Source organism: Mandrillus leucophaeus, unplaced genomic scaffold (genome assembly GCF_000951045.1).
Source record: "Mandrillus leucophaeus isolate KB7577 unplaced genomic scaffold, Mleu.le_1.0 Scaffold186, whole genome shotgun sequence".
Lineage (NCBI taxonomy): Eukaryota > Metazoa > Chordata > Mammalia > Primates > Cercopithecidae > Mandrillus > Mandrillus leucophaeus.
The window spans coordinates 2,580,405-2,586,668 of NW_012101876.1; the positions used below are offsets into that span (position 1 = coordinate 2,580,405).

Sequence of the window (6,264 nt, forward strand, 5' to 3'; positions counted from 1 at the left end):
GGTGGGGGACCCAAGGCTCTTGGGCCTTCATGTATGGACAGTAAGCTGTAAAGTTAAGACCCTAGAAAATATGGCCTGAAAGAAATGTGGGTTAAACCCTGTTTATGGCTAGTGAAACTTTCCTTTCTCTTAGTTATTTTTGGGGTGATTCTGGATCTTGTAAAAACTACTTGTCACCTCTTTGGAGATACGTCATGTGTGCATCTGTGGTTATAACTTTGGTTATGGTAATTGAGAGGGTATCTTTGGCAAGGATGTTCAAAAGCCAAAAATATCAGCTATTTGTCCCAGCTGAAATCTTGTAATAAGAGATTTGAAAGGATTTTTTTTAAAAAAATCTGAGTGGAGTTGGCTTACTCCAAAACTCCAAATCTACAATTAGAAGTCAGCTTAATCAAAAGTTGATATCCAAGGTAGATTAAATTTGTGTGTGTATAAATACACACACTCACACACACACACACACACACACACACACACACATATATATATAAAACCATTATGCTTTTTCTCTTTTTGGATTCTATTTTTAGGAATTTTTTAGTTGACTGAAACATTAAAAAAAAAATATGTGCTTGGTACTTCTGTTCACTTCCTTTCTTAAAAATTGTTCTATTTATTTTTACTCCACCCTATTCCTCCTTCCTCTTTGCCATCTTCAGTCTCTTGGATTGTGTTACCTAATCTCTTTGGCTTTGGGGGGTACCAGAAATTGCTTTGTATTGTGAAAAAAAGACTTGACCATGGAGTATATATTAAATAGCGAACGGGTGGATCACAGAGTGGGCTGATTGGCTTGGGTTGTTCACTGGCCTCTGGGGAATGTCCTTATACAGAGGAACACTGTGGAAGTGTAACCGTCCAATGAGTGCACCTTGCCCACTGCCTAGACAGAGCCAATTTATCAAGACGGGGGAATCATAATGGATGGAGAAAGAGTAATTCACACACAGCTGGCTATGTGGGAGACCGGAGTTTTATTATTACATTTGGGGATCAGAATTTTTAAAGATAATTTGGCGGGAAGGGGCTTGGGAAGCGGGGGGTGACGATTGGTCAGGCTGGAGATGGAATCATAGGGGGTCGAAATGAGTTTTTCTTGCTGTCTTCTGTTCCTGTTTGGGATGGCAGAACTGGTTGAGCCAGATTACAGGTCTGAGTGGTGTCAGCTGATCCATGGAGTGCAGAGTCTGCAAAATATCTCAAGCACTCACCTTAGGTTTTATAATAGTGATGTTATCCCCAGGAGCAATTTGGGGAGGTTCAGATTCTTGGAACCAGAGGCTGCATGACCCTAAACTGTACTTTCTAGTCTTGTGGGTAATTTGTTAGTCCTGTCTAGGCAGACTGGTCCCCAGGCAAGAAGGGGGTCTTTTCTGGAAAGGACTATTATCAATTTTGTTTCAGAATCAAACCATGAACTGAATTCCTTCCCAAAGTTAGTTCGGCCTATGCCCAGGAATGAATAAGAACAGCTTAAAAGTTAGAAGCAAGATGGAGTTGGCTAGGTCTGATTTCTTTCACTGTCATAATTTCCTCAGTTACAATTTTGCAAAGGCAGTTTCAATTTTCCAATTTATGTATATTTGGATCAGGTTTACATTAATTACAATGTTAACTCTTAGCAACTCTTATTTTTAGTGAAAAACCTAAGAGGTAGCATTTTTAATTATGTATCAGATGCAGAGCTCAGGACTAAAAACAGAGCTGCAGATAAGGCATGGCTCTTCCCAGCTGAACCAGGAGGCATAGCTGGGCCAGGGAAAGCTCCACGTTGTCGTTAGGCCTTACTGTAACCATTTTTTTTAGAGCCTATATTTTTTATACAAACTATATAAGGAAAGTAAGATGAGTTTTGATTTAAAAAATTTTAAGAAGGCATAGAAATGTGATTTTTGTTAAAGGGAAAGTAATTTTTCCCAGTTTAGAGGATTTTTATTATTTTTAATTAAAGAAGTAAAAACAGTGTCAGGTAAAGCTATATGAATACAGAAAGGTGAAAAAGAATGCAAATTTTTATCCTAAGGTACAATGATAGGACAAAACTGAAGGTTTAAGCAAGTTATAGAAAGTTTATGAAATTGATCTTGTGAAAGGAATTCTGTGTGTGCTTAAATTGGCTAAAATGTAAACGGGATTATTTAGTTTTCCTATAAATTAAGCATTAATAGCAAAAGCACACCAAAGTGAGAGTCTGGGACCCTGTGTCAGAATAATAGGGTTTTGTTTGTTTCTTTGTTTGTTTTTTGCAGGATTGATCCACTCTATAACAAAAGATTGAAAAAGTTTTTAAAAGATTTATGGAAATCTTACCTTATGGTCTAACTGATTGAGATTAGATGGATTTGTTTATTTATAAGGTTTTGTGAAAAATTACCTTTAAGTCATTGTTCTCCTAAGGTAGGAAATGGTTGTGATTCCTGATCTGAAGAGTTTTATCTTGGGAAGTACTGGTTTGCAATGATCAATGGTTTGGGTACACAGGATTTAGAGAAGGAGTCAACTGGATTATGATGGCCTGCACCAACTAGAACAGGACAGGCGGAAAGAATTGTTTCTTTTTTTTCTTTTTTTTTGAGGTGGAGTCTCGCTCTTTCGCCCAGGCTGGAGTGCAGTGGCGCAATCTCGGCTCACTGCAAGCTCCGCCTCCCGGGTTTACGCCATTCTCCTACCTCAGCCTCCCGAGTAGCTGGGACTACGGGCGCCCGCCACCACACCCGGTTAGTTTTTTTTTTTATATTTTTTTTAGTAGAGACGGGGTTTCACCGTGTTAGCCAGGATGGTCTCGATCTCCTGACCTCGTGATCCGCCTGTCTCGGCCTCCCAAAGTGCTGGGATTACGGGCGCGAGCCACCACGCCCAGCAAGAATTGTTGACAAAAGGAAAAATAAGAAGGGAAGACAGAGTATTTGGTTTAATGGAAGGGCTATGACAGTGAGGATCACACTTGGGAACCAGAGTGGCATCTCGTGAAACATGAGGAATACAGACACCACGTCAAAAAGCAGAAAGAGAGCACACTGACCAGAACAAATGGCACTCTCCAAACAATGCTAGGAAATAAATCTCCAGATCCACCAATAGAAACTTTGATAAGACCTCTCCTAAGTCACTAGAGATTGGCAAACACCACAAGTCTAAAAACAGCCAGTTGTTTGCTGCTACCTGGAAGTTCAGGAAAAACACAGCTCCATCTCTCTCTAGCTGGAAGAATATTGACCTAGCAGAGTCACGTGTCAAGATACTTGTGTTTAAGAGCCCCATGAAGAGCAGAACCACAGTGGATGGCTTTCAGAACGAGAGGCCCCAGAAACTGGACCCTGTTGAGCAGGGTCAGGATGACATGATAGTGACTGAATAGCCAGTTGGAGCTATAGAATGGTGGCAGGAGAATAATAAGTTGGAGTTTTATTGGACCCCTGTGCATGGAGCAGGTCAGGATGGGAAACAGGCCCTGAATACACCCACTAGTGCCTCAGGTGTCTGGCCCCATGACTACAGCCATGACCACAGCCCTAGCTATTAATGGGAAAGGTACATCTCTGTTTATGGATGCATTAACAGCCAATGGAACAACCAACATGCAGACATCTGTTATAGGAGTGACACCCGGGAGAAGAAAATTTACTGATGGCAGAAAAGGCCAACCTTTGGCAAGTGATTGCGTTTCAGCATGAGGCAAACAGAAAGTGCCTGCAGATAAAGAGCTATTGTTATCAGAAAGCAAGATGATTTCACTCACCTTGTGATATTCACAGAATCATCAGAGAATAACTCGCTAATTTTCAAGGTAATGAAAGAAGTACAGGCCGGGCATGGTGACTCACGCCTGTAATCCCAGCACTTTGGGAGGCCGAGGCAGGCAGATCACTTGAGGCCAGGAGTTTGAGACCAGCCTGGCCAACATGGTGAAAACCCATCTCTGCTAAAAATGCAAAAAAATTCGCCCACTTGTAATCCCAGCTGCTCAGGAGGCTGAGGCAGGAAAATCATTTGAATCTGGGAGGCAGAGGTTGCAGTGAGCTGAGATGGCACCACTGTATTCCAGCCTGGGAAACAGAGTGACTCTGTCTCAAAAGAAAAGAAAAAAGAAAAGAAGAAAAAGAAAGCCAAAGTGCTTGAGCACAGCTGCTGCTGATGACAGAAAGCTTATGCTGCTCAGTGCCATTGGCAGTGTCTTCTGTTGTGCACTTGACTTTATTTATTTTATATAGCATTCAACAAATGACAGCAAAAGAGAAAGCACTAAAACCGCAGAAGCTATCAGAAACTTCGTGAATACTTTCATACAGTTTCAGAAGTCTATTACTGTAGTAGTCAATGGCCCAACCATTAGGCTAAGAGCATCTATATTGCTTCTTTGCAATATGGTCTGGACTAATGAAAAGGCTTAGTTTCCACCGCTCTCTACTACCTTTGGACAGAATCCAGATGGCTGTTCTACCATTGTTTCCCAAAATAATGGAAGGAGCATTTGCAAATGAGATATTGCTCAGTGGGCAGAAGCTGACCGCACAGGAGGCATGCGGTAAAGGTCTGGTAGCCCAGGTATTTGGGCCCGGGACCTTCACCCGGGAAGTTATGATTTGAATTAAGAAGTTTGCTTCATGTAATCCGGTTGTGCTTGAGGAATCTGAAGCCCTTGTGTGCTGCAACATGAAGATGGAGTTGGAGCAGGCCAATGAGATGGAGTGCTGCCTGCTGATGATGCAGGGATGGGCTGAGCCGAAGAACATCATTGGTTTCCCTAATCCATTCTTGCAGCCTGAAAAAAGTCACCCATAGTTCACACTTGGAAACAGGACTGGAAATAGTCAAGTTATTTATTATCAAGAAGCTTTTAAGTACTGTAGCTTTAAAATAAGTAACTAGAAAGCTGCTTTGTCCACATAAGTGTAAAAGTGTAATGGTGAGCACTAGACTGCTCTTGGAAGCTCTAGTTTTTGTTTTCTTTGGCTAGTACAATATAAAAAAAGGAATTCTGTTTTATTAGTTTTGAATTGCAGAAAAGTCTAGAGTAATGTTTGATAATGTTTGTTTTTCTCATGTTTTTCTTCTGGAGTACAGAATCTAAAGGAGTATCAGCCAGCCTCACTAATACAGAGATACAGAATGTCTGAGGTATTGCCTTTGTCTCCAAGAAGGTACAAATACTTCAGAGATGGGAAATTCTACATCAAAAGTGAGATTTATCTTGTAAGATAAATCTTTCTGATTAAAAATCCACTGATGAGCATACCCCTAAACCAAACATATGCTTAGGATTCATGCGAGATACCAATTGGTTTCCTCTTCTTTTTAAAATATATCCAGCTCTTACCCAGTTAGCATGAAGAAACCACTGTCTCTCTAAAAGAAAGCTTCTTTTGTAGTATTAGTGAATCACTGAATAGCTTAATAATGAATATCTAAGTTACGCTAGTCTTACCAAGCTTTAAACAGTTTTTCTGACCCTTTAAAAAACAAAACAAAACAAAACAAAGCTACCAAAGTGCCTTTTATTACTGGGTCAGAAATATTACCTTATACACAGTTTTCATTTTCTATTTGCAGATAGGACTAATATATTACATCAAAATAAAGTATTTTTATGTTTATAAAATGTAATTTTTAGGTTCGCTTAGAATATATTTAATTTAATAAGTTAAAGTTCTTTTAACATAGTATTAGTTGCAGAAACTCCTTTCAAAACAAAAAAAGAACTACCTTATTTTCAACTTTTAATGTTCTTGGCCTCTGCTTTTATGTCTATACAATATACTATTACAATATGGCGTCCAAGAGCGCCCTGTGTGGATAGACATGTGAATTCCTTCCAGGAGTGAGTACTCATTCCAGACTACAGATGCTTACTGTATTAGTCTGTTCTCACACTGCTAATAAAGACATAACTGAGACTGGGTAATTTATAAAGGAAAGAAGTTTAATGAACTCACAGTTCCACATGGCTGTGGAGGCCTAACAATCATGGCAGACCGCAAAGGAGAAGCAAAGGCATGTCTTACATGGCAGCAAGCAACAGTGCTTGTGCACTGTTCTATAAAAATTTTATAAAAATTCTACTCCTATTTATAAAACCATCAGATCTCATGAGACTTATTCACTACCACGAAATCAGTATGGGGAGAACTGCCTCCAAGATTCAGTTATCTCCATCTGGCCCCACCCTTGACACATAGGGATTATGACAATTCAAGGTGAGATTTGGATGGGTACATAGCCAAACCATATCACTTATTATTAGTTAGGCTTCTGAGTTTGCAA

General features: G+C 40.0%; 1 pseudogene; it reads left to right on the forward strand.

Moving 5' to 3' along the window:
- Positions 1-4,785, forward strand: part of LOC105538183 — a 143,165-nt pseudogene extending 138,380 nt beyond the window's left edge.
- Positions 4,786-6,264: the final 1,479 nt, after the last annotated feature.